Here is a 13,551-nt window from a genome sequence, read left to right on the forward strand (position 1 = left end):
TATACACACACAGACCACCACCACCACCACCATCACTGTCCTACATCCATTCCCTGTCCTCTGTCCCTTCGCTTTCCTTCCTCTTCTATTTTTTTCCCTCTCTTCATTCCCAACTCAGACATGAGAGTGAGGTAATGTCAGGAAAAATGAGGCTTTATATTCGATTAACAGAGATGTGGGTGAAAGTGTGAATGTGAGGAGGAGGGGAGAGTGGGAGCAGGAAGAAGAAGACGACTAAGAGGAAAGAGAGAGGGAACGGGGGAGAGAAAGTGAGTTTATTTCAGGGAGCGGAGCCATAATGGAGTCTTTGTGTTTGGTTAAGATCCATGAAATCACCCAAGTGACTGCAGACATGTACAGTGCTGCTGACACGGGGAGAGATATACTGAGAGTGGCGTCGGTTCAGTTGACATGATGTTTGGTTTCAGTAGCTTAATGAGAGATTTGGGACTTGGTAGCAGATGTCAGATGTTGCCTCAAATCAAGCTGGAAAAAAAGTTTGTGTGCGTCTTTTTGCATGGTGCCCAGTTCATTTCCTGTGAATCTAGGTATGTGACCTGAACACCATGTGGGAGAAGCAAACTCATGACAGTAACAATGAATCTTCATCCTTTAACTCTGGGGCAAGAAAGTCAATACTCTTATTAAAATGCTGGACTGTTCCTTTAAAACCTTTGTCCTTTAAAGCATGTGTGTTCCCAAAATGTAAAAATGTATAAGCTGTTTGGTTCCTTATTGTGTCATTGACTGACCCCGATCGAAACTGTAGTTCTTCCCAAAATTCACAATGTTTATACAAAAAAGAAAAATTGTAGTTCTTTAGTTAAGTTTCCTATTAGAGATTAAATTAATCATAATTCTGAAAACAGTTAACTCTAACCTCAGCATAAAGAGAATGAGCTAATGCGCAAACACTGATAACACTATAAATAAGTAACACACACAACCTTTTGTCATAACGTATCCCTTTAACACTTGTGTTTGTTTTATAAAAGTTTATGGAACTGACAGAATTGGAGCGGAAACAAATAGAAAAGGGAACAAAGGGACAGTTAAAGGGAATATTTAACAGTCGCTGGAGATTTTTGCAAAGAGCAAAACAACCGTTAATGTTGTTAAAATAATACTCTCTCATATAAGAATCACAGGCACTTATAAAAGACACCAGAGTCATCACTTTCCTTGGAAAGGAGACAGGAAGGAGTCCGACAGAGCCTGAGGAGTAAGAGAGCTCACATGTCAAAGAGATCTTAAAGTTTTATATGTGGTTTGGTCTTTAAAGCTCATTGACTCAAACTGTCCTTCAGGGAGTGTGGGTCAGATCAGGTCATGGATAACACCAGTCATTTTTAGCCCTGCACTGCTGATCACAACAATATTTCAACACACAGTACACAATGGGAGCAACGCTGTCCAACAAAAAGACTTACTGTTAACAGGGTAAACACACTCTATATTGGAGTTGAATGCAAATGTTTGAGAAGAAGTTTGTTTATGGACTAAAAGGAAATGATGAACATTTTATGTAATATTTTGTATAAATAAGCATTTGACTTAAATAACGTTCATATAAACACCCTTCAAATTATTAGAGGTAGGATATACAAGAACTTTTCACAAGCCTGTGAAACTCGAAAATGTTGTGATTTCATTAAGCACATATAGCAACTTTAAAAAATGGTTATGTCCCTTATGCCTTCAGTTAAATGATGTGTTCAGACCAAGTGCAAAGCAAAGTCTTCCCACGTTGTGATTACATGTAAAGTCAATGCAATGACAGGAATAGCTGCGGATTTACGCCAGGCAAGCACAAATATACGCTAATATACAGAAACAATCCAGAAGCCATACTTGCATGAGTAACGCATGGAAAGAAATCTGTTTACATTTGTTCTGAAAACACCACAGGCATCGCCAATATCAGCTAGATTTGTGTTGCCGCTGTCTACAACTGTACATGTAAAGAAAGTGAGAAGTTCTTACCGTAGGTTGACTCCAAACTAAAAATGGCTTGCGACATGTAATGAAGAATGTATGGGAACAATGCCAAAACATACAGGCTATAAACTGAAATGTCATAGTGGTTCAATCACAGCTATTCTAAGACACGACTAGAGTCCAAGCATTGCTGTGTGCATGTTATGGAATATTGTGCTATGGAAAGTCATGCATCCAACAAAGTCAGCATGTATAATACTTTAATATGACGCTGCTTGATGGACTGATTTTCAATTATCAACAAAGCCCATAAAAAATCTAAAACAAACAATGGATTGATCTTAAATACAAGTATTGCCTGTATAGACAAAAATAGTTTTCCTGGGGGTATAACAACTTTTAGCACCAGCCTGATATATTTTTTTCTTCTGTGCCATAGAGCTTCATTGTGGTGCGAAGACTATTAAAAACACATCAATGAACCACAGCATTGCACAGTCACATGTTTCTTCATCACCATGAACACACACACACAAACACACACAGTAGTTCATTATAAGTCATCATGTACACCATCCCTTTGCAGTAAAATTTCTACTTGGGCAACAAATGTGTATAAATCCTAAGCTGACAATAGTTCCAAACAAATGCACCATTTACTCCTTAAAGAAATTTGTTGAAATCTACAAAACCAAGATATTTCAAGATTAAACAAAACATGTAGTTTTTTGGGGCTTAGGTGTAAGAGTTACAGACAGTATAAGGAAGTCAAAAGTATTACACTTTGACAAACATGTGTTTTTTTTTGTCCTTTCATGGAATATGTTGACATTTAATTCATTAAGGCAACAATTGAAACCGCAATTTTCGGAATCCACCAAAAACATTTGGCAGCAGCTACTGTAAGCTTAATTTTGTCACTGTTTCAGATTTTGACTCTTGAGTTTAGCTCCATGCTAAACATCCTCTGCATCTTCACGATTATCTAATAAGAAATTTAGATCACAACAGCAAGTGTGTTCAGTTGTCCTTTATCTGCAAATGTCCCTCACTGACCGACTTTTTCTCACATTCACAGCTCGCTTGCTCCCCACGTGCACACCGAATAATGGTAATCAAGCACACGCACACTAATCAAAGCAGTTTAGATGAAAGACTGGAGACTAGCCAAAAAGGCTAGAGGGCAAAATCTGAGCACACACACAGGTGCTCCCGTTCGACTTTCACTCATGTAGATATGTCTGGTTTTAGGATAAGAGGAGGGTATAATGTTTGCAATGCCCCAGGTCCACTTACATCACTGCTAACATAGATCAGAGATCACAGCAGTGCACAGGTAGACACCCGGGAGTTTCCCTTCAAATTGCTGGTATACATTACAATCAAAGCACCACACTCACCTACATGATGTTCACCATTACAAAGGCTTCAAAAGCCAGAAGCCCCAAAGGGCATCTTCTCTCTAGTCTTAATGTTTTTAGATATTTCGCTGATTACATTTTCATAATTTAAAAAATTAAGGCGGACTGTTTAAGAGTAGATTTAAGGATTGGGCCTTGGTGGAGCTGTGGGCTCTACTAGGTACCATCGTTTTGTTGGTTTGTCAGCAGGATGAGGCAAAAACTACCAAACAGATTTCCAAGTAAGTTAGTGGAAGGATGGAACACGAGCAACGACGAGAGCCAGGAACTTCTTATCACTTTCTTGAACATTGCAATATCAGGTGTTTTTTTGACACTTTCACCAACTGAACCGGAGGTATGAGCTCTGAGTGCCATGCTCACTTTAGATTACAATGTAGTTTTTCCGATTTTGATTGTAATACAAAATTGTGCAATTTCCACTTTCCCACCAAATGAACGAGTTCCCAGAATTTTCTATGTCACATGAGTATATAGATTCTGTTTTTCTCTGTCTTTCCCAACAAAATTCATAATGCACAAGTTAAAATCTGAAAATATCTTCAACCTTATCGCAAAACTGTTACCCCTGCTATCAGCCTTCAAGCAGCTATTTCAGCTGAACCCTACTAAGAACAGTCACAAGCATGTGTTTGTGTGAAGAGAACACACAAACAGAGCAACAGTGCTGCTGTCCGGTACAGTGGGCGCTTTCCACTGAAAGACCCTTTGTTTTAAAAGGAGCTTCAGCATGACTGACCCAGAGGGGTGAGCTGAAATAACACTATGTGCCTGTGATCACACAAAAGGCTGCGATGTTAATATTAGCAGGAAATTACCAGTGACCACGAGAAAAAAAGTGTCTTTTGATTTAGAGATTAAGGAAGGGAAGATAAACCAGTGAGAACAGTTTCACAATCTTGGGAGATACTTAAGGAGAAGTGGCGCAGTTTGAGAGTCTCTGGTCAACTTACTGGCCAAGTTAAGATCGGGCAGCGGAATTATCCACATTCTAACTTGAGTTGAGCCTCAGCTGCCGCCAAGTAGCAGATATCAATCGGTGTAAGAAAATCCTAAAATTTCCTGTTCTGAATAACAAGTCGCAGATTGTAATGAACAACTTTTTGATCAATAATTTTCATTTAAACGATAGGACGAACTGCACTGGATTCTGCAGTTCCTCCATATTTTCTCGAAAGGAGGTGCATGGGTGAACGCAAATGTCCGAGTGAGACGCTCCGGAGTTTCTATGGCCTTTATCCGTCTAGCCTTCTAGTATAAAGTCCATAAATACCCGGGGAAAAATCAATGTGTGAACACAGCAGGAGATCCCCCACTGGATTCACTGCGAGCATGTGATGACAATACATTATAAAGAAGCCTGGAATATAACCTGTTTTTGTTTTCTTTGAATTCGCCTGGATGCGGTGATCAGGTTTTTCAGCCATATACAGCTGTGAGGAGGCCCGGGGTAGATCCACAACAGCAGTCAGGATCATATAGTAAACATCCCATCTGGCCTGTAAACGCCCTGGGTGTCATGTCAAGGTTACCTTGCTGAGAGTGCTCCCTCCAAAAACCACCAAGTGGCAGGGGATGGATGGTGTAGAAGCAAAAAACATTTTGATCCCCTAATTTATTGCTCCTCAAGGGGCAGTTTGCATATGAGTTTGTGGCTCCTACCTGTAAATCCCTAAACATATGTTGAAGTGTAACTACTGAGCACTGTTAAACAAATAATTAACCAAAGAGATAAAAAGAATACTCAAATATATGGAGAAAAATGTGAAGGAGAGGAGGAAGGAGAAGAACGCTGCTCTAGAGGTTTATTGATGGATAGAATGAAGATAAAGCCGGAGGAGAGGAGGGGCGAGCTGCAGGGAATTCGTTATTTTTAGGCATGAAGGCTGCACAGACACACAAACAAATGTAAACACAGCAACATTATCCTATCACTCCCTTGCCATATGACAAACACAAGGCCCACAGGCCACAAAACACACAGGGAGCTCAGCTGACACACAAAACAGACACACTCACCACACAGTTTGACTGCACACCCAAAACACTTAAGTATCATCTGTTTGCAGAAAGAGAAGTGTGAGGTTCGAAAAAAACAAACGAGCTAGGTATACAGTGCACTGTTTATGTATGGGTGTGTGGACATGTGTGAAGGGGGTTAGCTTGAGGTCATCCCACGAGCGAGGAACTTCATCTTCTTTACAAAACAGAGATCTTACGCAGGACAGATGATCTCTTTTCAGTTGTTTACACACACACGCACATGAATGAGTTTCTCAAAACTGACACAAAAGTTAGAGCCTGACGGAGTTATTGGTTGGTTGATGGTATTTCACAGACATATAAGTTTATTCTTTGTATGTTTGCTGATACAGGCTAATACAACAACCTTAAATTCTCCAGAATTAACAATGCAGAAAATGCAGAAGCATTTCTGTAACTTAAGAATATCCCAATCTTAGGAATCACTGCTCGTCTTTTCTTAATGTAATGATCAAAATAATAAGTTGTATTTCTATAATGCAAAGTTAAAACGTATCTGCAGCAGGGATAGCAGTGAATGTTATAGCTATGAGATAATTTACGTGTTGATCAGGGGTAGTAATAAACTCAGTATCTGGTGCTATACTTATTCAGTGCCTCTGCTTTCTGTCATCGCTGCTGTTAACTGCTAAATCTACATTCACTCACTGAGCTGTTTGTGTAATTTAAGTGGTTGTTATCTTGCGCTGTCTCCTTAATGGGACGGACGGCTTTATTGCCAATGAATGATGTCCTGGTTACGTCATTGCAGCTTTTGACAGTGTAAACAAAAGCCTTGCTGTCACTATCTGTGCACATGGATGCGTATTGTGCTGCAAGCCCAAGTCAGTTTCCCAACTGCAGCTTTAAAATCACTTGTATTGTGTCCAACTAGTCGGGCTGCATGATTCATCGTATTAAGATATTAATATAGATTCACACTTATATGCAGTATATAATATAATTTCTAATCGACAACGATAACCAGACTTCCACTGCACCAAATAAGAGCGCCTGCATTCTCCCTCAACCAATGACAAAGCTGCGTGACCCCATGTGATGCATAGTACCACCTGCTATTAAATCTCTCTTTGCTCCTCCAACCACAATGATCTGCTGCTGCTCCTGCACACATATACAACTCCCTCCGTGTTCCTTTGTGTTTGTGAAATCAACAACCGCATTCTCCTCTGCTCAGTCTGTTACATAACGCTGTTCTGTCTCATTACAGCTAAACCAGACAAATGAGGGTAAACGGGAAGCTTCCGGTCTGTCCGACAAACACACACAAACACACAGCTGGATGAACACAACATACAAGAATGTGCTTTCCTGTCTTGGTGTTTGGTCTGTGTATCAAAACACACGGCTGGAGATGGCACATTCCAGTGGCAAGAGATGGGGAAACGGCATAAGCTGAGCTGAGCCGACACACACACACACACACAGAGAAAGTTTTCAATAATTCATGTTTTTGCTTAAATTCCTGGCCAGAGAAGCTCACGTCAGTTACCTCCAGGGCTGGGTCCGATTACTTTGAAATGTAGTCGCCTACTGAATACAAATGAAAATGCAATTTTTGGACTGAAGCTGCTGCTTGAACCTTCTCTCTTGACCCAACACTGTTCTTTGTCTCCTGTCACAAGCACGTGTGTAAGTATGTCAGAGAAGTTTCTTATTGGTTAATAGCATTAGTTAAGTCTCACCATATTGAAATTGTGATTATTTAAAGTCACTATAAAACGATACTGTAATTACTGATGCCACTAATCAAATAATCTGGGTTGATTATATTAACTTCTAATTGCATAATCCTGATTTTAATGTTCTTAGTTATTACCTCACTCAACATCCATATAAAACCAACGACAGCTTCAGGCAAACACACCCAACAACACGAAAGCAAAAGCAACGCTTCTCCACAGAGAGTTTTCTATGGGAGGTCAGGTCTTCTTACACAACTGAACGACAGGACATTAACATCCCTCCTTCTGTTATCGTCTCTCCTCCTCCTCTTCTGTCCGTTTTATGGCTTTGCATTCTCACGCCCCACCACTCCCTCAAACACAGCCTCCAAGCCCCCCCCGAGGCCTGTAGGAACAGGTGTTGCCTCTCCAAAGGTGGCTTGTTTTGATGTGTGGGTTTTCTGCTCACACCATCCAACAAAATGACCAGAGCTTTTTCTCTCTTTTATGTGCTAGGACAGGTGGAACATCCGGGCCTGAGGCAAAGATTTCCCATAAAATCATTAAACCAGTAATTAACTTATTTAATTTGCTATGGTGCACAATAGTTAAACCTGACATTTTTGGTTGCTGGAGCTTGTAAAAAAGGCTTATTATAAAGGCAGATTCATCAAAACTCTTTTTGCGTTTGAGTCTCATCATCACACCTATGGCTAGGTAGTAAAATGTTGTATTCTAGCATCAATTGGATAGCTGGTTGGCTACTTTACGTAGCTTGTCAGTTGAGTGGAAGATAATGGCATTTTAGTCATAAAAAATCTTAAATTAAAAGTATGGTTTTCAAACTGATACAGTGAAAGCTGCCCCTGATTGCCTGTAGCAGAAGCACGGTTCATCCCAGGAATATATAAATTTCAGAAAATCTTTTACTCCCTACAACTGATACTGGCCACAAAAATATAGTATCCATCAGGCTCTGAAAATAAGTCAAGACATTTTTCAGATTTTAAATGTTTTCCAAACACAGGCTGCTGTAAACTGCCCTGAACTTCATCTGAATAAAAAAATGTGTCTGGCCAAGAAATAGCCTGGCACATAACCCATAGTAGCTGTTTCCAGTCGTTTTCCACTGTGAAGCTTACCAGCTGGGAGCGGCAGCATTGATACCTCGCATACAAACACACAGTGAGAAAGTGAAGAAGTGTATTTTCCAAAATTAAATAATTTAGGATGTTACCATGCAGTCATAAGCAAAAATCCATATGGCATTGAAGGTAAATCATGCTATTGATAACACCAATAATCAGATCTGGACAGTGCTCATATATATTTTTTTTTATCACATTGAATGGCCTCACTACAACAACATATTTTGACAACAGAGGACTAGCTACTAATCTTTTGCTTTCCCTACAGCTGAAAAATATGATGGAAGACATTTTCCATTTCTGGCCTCACTGCATCTGTGCATCATCGAAGACATATGAATGTTTCATCTACTTTCTATCTTAAGAGCCATGTGCTCACTGCTGTGTTATGCTTCTGAGACACCTCCTGTCCATCAGTCCAGACTTGTATTCCCTCCCAGTCTGCAGATTGTTGTTTGTTCAGCCATTGCACAAATCGTCACTCAAGGATTGTATTAATGTATTAATCTGATTAGACCAGATTACGTGCGTGCGTGTATATGTCTCTGACCCTGTCGAGCTCAAATAGATCTGACCATTTGGGTAATGATGAATCAGGTGCTTAGTGATGCTGATACAGTGAAGAGCTTGAGAAGGGAAGTATGAAACTTACGAGGAGCATCGGGAGGTTCTGCTCATTACGGAAACATTCCTGGCAGAATTCATTAAAAATATCTGAATTAATAAACGACAACTATTTTCTCTCGGAGCTTCTTGAGTCTTGGTTTCAGTTTTTGAGACGGTTTCCTGTGAACTTTCGATGCAATTCGTCGGCACTAATTGCAGATAACGCCTGTCTAGCAGGCAATGATCAAACCAGCGGGATGAGAGAAAGATAATTAGAGATTCCCATTTGAGATTAAAAAGGAAACTCACTTTACAAAGAAACCAGGATTTAAAGTTGAATTTAAAGGAGCAGCAGGGGAAGAGAAGGAACAAGGTCACAAAATCGGTCTCAGGGTCAACCCCAACAAAAGCAGTGTGCAGAACAACATCTTCTAAAAAATGTTATTTTACTTTATCGATTGAAGTAAATCAAATTTGAAATGCAGGCTCATAATTATGAGCTTTAAATTGCAAAAATTGTTTTAAGAGAAGCAGGCATATGGAGAGTTATGAAGGACGGGTGTACTGAACAGCAGAGTGTCAACTAAAGATGACTATATGTGGTACTGTCACTGTGCCTCTTATTTGTGTGTGCGTTGTTTTATGAAAAGCCTTTTTGAGACGGCTTGACAATTCATTGTTTTTATATTGAGAACACAATTTGACTGCACTTCTTGAATCAGAGGCACGGTTTCAATTGCTCAACCATGACTAAGCCAGCTGTACAATTAGTTCACTGAAGTATAGCTGCGTCATATCACTTCTAAAATACGGTTACCAGCCGTTGTTGACAATCTGCCACTTAACCTTCTAAGCACATCTAATCGCTGTTTTAAGCTCATCACCTTGAAAGCACTGCATTAGAACCTTGAGGGTATTGTGGCTCTCAACTAGCATCAGTTTGTGAAGCTAGCGATAGCTGAAGAGGTTATGGTAATGTCACCAGTATCATGAGGGGATATCGGGCAGATGCAAACACCTTTTTTCAAATGTGACTTCTCAGCGGTTTGTCATTATGTAGCTGTTACTGATTCATATAATGGTATCACCAATGCCATTAATAATATATAATATTAAATCTGCGCTTAATAGTTGAGCTTTTCTAACTTGCATTATAAAAACATTTATGTTTGAAACAATCATGTCTTGTTCAATGCGACTCAGATCACCAACAAACCTTTGTTTACAAGTTATGTGTTTATGCAAAAAAGGTGCAATATAAATTGCACTTTTGGTCAGATTTATTGCAATTATATATTTTCCTGCATTTTCATGACGCCCCACACCAATCTATAGCTACTTTGTGACTTAAACTCTGGAAAATGTTTAGAAAATTGGATGCAGACATTTTCTGGAGTTGTCTTTTACAAAAGAAGAAGGCAGCAGGACATTGTCCAGGTCAAACACATTGTTCCCAACAACAGGAAAATTTGCGGAACATTCAGGCGAGGGGTGGCACTCGGGTAGAGCAGCAGGACACAGGACATGACGTATACATTCTGCTGCAGAATCACATGTTCACTTGTTCACTTGTTCACAACACATTGAGACTGACCACAGCCCTTTTCAGCAAAAGCATATGTATTTTAATGGGTAATAAGGTTCATAATGCGGGAGTGCCAGTCAGAGTTAAGTCTGACAAATAATAACAAAATAGATGGAAAAGCATTTTGTCAACATGTGACTGTTTAGCGATTAAGCTCTTTTTGCATCCAATACATTTAGAATTGAGCTGGCAGTAAAAGTTCCAGAAAATGTCCAAAAAACTGACTCTGGAATTAAAGTTCTCACATCCATACCAAACGCTAGTTGGCAGATCTTTACTTTAACTGATCACAGTGACGCAGAGACACGATGGTGAAGGTGAGGAGGTGAACAACCAATAAAGGGATTGAGTCCAAACAGTGACATAGGTGAGGTGTTTGATGTTGTGTGACCAGCATGCTTCACTTTTTAGAGCAAGAATGAAAAGGTGATGTGTGTGTGTTTGTGTGTGCGAGAGAGAGAGAGAGAGAGAGAGAGAGAGAGAGAGAGAGAGAGAGAGAGAGAGAGAGAGAGAAAGAGAGACACAGAGAGAAAGAGAGAAAGAGAATGAACTCACAACACTCCACATTCCTTGCATGGCTCACATAACTTTCCTTGTGTGTGTGTATGTTCATATGACTACAAAATGTGGCAAGTGTGTATTCAAGCTGCACCCAGCCCACACTAAATGTACTCTTTCTGAAGCCCTACAATTAGTCAGACCCCAAAAAAGCCCAATAATTACTACTCCAGCTACATGATGCCCACCCTGCGACAGCACAGTGGCAGACACACTGAAACATACATTTGCTGAACTGTCCTCACTGGAACACATTCAACCACACACTCGTGCACATTTGAACTTACATAAATCTACACAAAGACACACAGAGAGAGATTCATAAAAACACACTGACAGAGACAAGCAACAATACAGACATGCAAAAACAGACACAGAGACACACACACACACACCTATCTGATCAATAAAACACTGCACAAGTTGGAGTTACATAAATGAGAGGGACAGCAAGCTCTTGGCCTGGTTGTCAATGGCAACAGTGTTTTGGAGGTTGTTCATTAGTAAGTGCAGCCAAGTCTGCTGCAAAGCATGGTGGGATATCACAGATGATGCTACCTCGTGATTCTGCCTACAGATACATTGACTGTATTAATAAGTGTTTACATAAACAGCATGAAAATTATGGGACAGCAGCGCTGAGAACATTTTCAACTGTGAGCAAACTCTGTGCCTCACAGCAACCAAGTTTCACAGATTTTTCTAACAAGTAGGATTAACACTTGTCTCTCCCGTTCATGCAGATTCAAACGGACACTTCAGGGATCAAGTACTGATCTTGAAGGTTGAGGGGAAAATATAGGCAGACAAAGCTTTATAGAAAATTGTATGTTTTTGTTTTAAAGCCAAAATGGAGATAACCCCTTATAACATCATCAGGCTTACTTCATCAAGACTTTAGAAAACTCCTCCACAGCCACTATACCGTTTTCACAAAATGAGTGGGACTTGAATTGATTGAATCAGTGAGAAGGCTTCATTAATACATAGATCTTCATTTTCAAACTAAAATTAGGCCAGCAGCGTTTCTAAACTTCCCTGTTTTGGCAGCTCACAAACTCTTTATACGTAAAGAGCCTTGAGATAATGTATATTATGATTTGGCGCTTCACAAATAAAGTTGAGTCTTTTTGGTCACGATGTAGCCTTCACTCACTGGTCAGGCTCCTATCATATGACCCTCTTCCAGAAGAAAACAACTGGCATTAGTCTCAACTACCAGTGTAGAACACAACACGGATAAGTAATTACAAGTGTTGTCTTTGCTAACAGCTGTTGTGCAGTTACACTCTGCATTTTACAATGATACAACTGCTGTGGTGGTAGAGGTGTGTTAGTATAGACTGGGATTAAAACTGATGCTCCTGAATCGGCAGATGAACAACTAGCTGATTATGAGCACCAATCCAGACAGCATGCTCTCCAAAAAATAAGAACAGATGCTCTAGAGCAATATAACAAGTTGCTGACAGGAATGCGTCCACCTTAAACTCTCAACCTGACCTCTGGCTCATACTCGTTTCAACCCTGACAGGAGCATTTCTACGTGACACCTCACTTCACTGGAAACCCTCATCCATCCATTCAAACAGACAGAGAGGAGGTGTTGGTATGAGGGTGTTTGCACATATTCACAATACATGCTCCCATCTTCCTGCTGTATGCCATATAATGCAGAGGCAGATCGATACCAGCACTGCTATACCGGCCAATCGACATGGGGAGGGGGCTGTCAGGGTAATTACTCTGTCCTGTGGGGGTGTATCAGTCTCTCAGCCAAGTCTCGATGTGAATGTGGGTCAATACACACACACACATACATATAGATGAGTGGCCGGTTGATCTACATGAAGGGCGGTGGAAGTAAATCCAGGTCAAACAGGAAGTGGGATAGAATCTAAATGATGAAGAGAATCACATATTGATGATGAGCAGTCAATTTCACAGCCCATCAATGTTTTTGTGGGAGTTAAGATGCCGTTTCATCTGACACCAATTCCCTCAAGAACTCAGTTGCCAAGGTGACAGCAGGATGGTGGAATGGTGTACAGTACACTTGAGAGTTTTATGCCTTTATACTAAAGAGGTCATTTGGAAGCAGGATTATCTCCCACCTAAAGTCACATATCACCAAAACCATCTCGACAGGACTGGCGAAAGTCAACGGTCTTCTGAGAGCTTATTCTGTACACAAGTCATTTCAAGTGGAGGCAAATTCAACAAGTCAACAGATGCTGTCGGGTCTGACGGAGGCGTTTTCCTCACAAATAGAACTTAACTCTTCCATGAGCAAAAAAAGCTAATGTTTATATATGTATATTTTGCTGTATTATTAAAAAGTAAAGGCAAAATGTTGCTTTGCTGTATAATAAATCCAACTGTATTTATAAAGCAAATTTCGCACAAATCAAATGCAATTCATAGTGCTTTTCAGGTGTTTTACAAAACATAGGATATTAAAAAAAAGTTCAGATTTAGAGAGGATTGAAAACTAAAGCAGTCAATAATAGAAAGATATTTGTAATCAGTAAAACTAAATAGAATATCATAATAATAAATATATATATATTGTAAATGTGGAAGGAAAC

The 13,551-nt window shown here is 39.9% G+C and overlaps 1 protein-coding gene across 1 annotated transcript in view; it reads right to left on the reverse strand.

Moving 5' to 3' along the window:
• cdk17 (cyclin dependent kinase 17) overlaps nt 1–13,551 on the reverse strand; it is a 33,037-nt gene that overhangs the window by 18,584 nt on the left and 902 nt on the right. The gene's annotated exons all lie outside the window — the stretch shown is intronic.

This window comes from Limanda limanda, chromosome 1 (assembly GCF_963576545.1).
Source record: "Limanda limanda chromosome 1, fLimLim1.1, whole genome shotgun sequence".
Lineage (NCBI taxonomy): Eukaryota > Metazoa > Chordata > Actinopteri > Pleuronectiformes > Pleuronectidae > Limanda > Limanda limanda.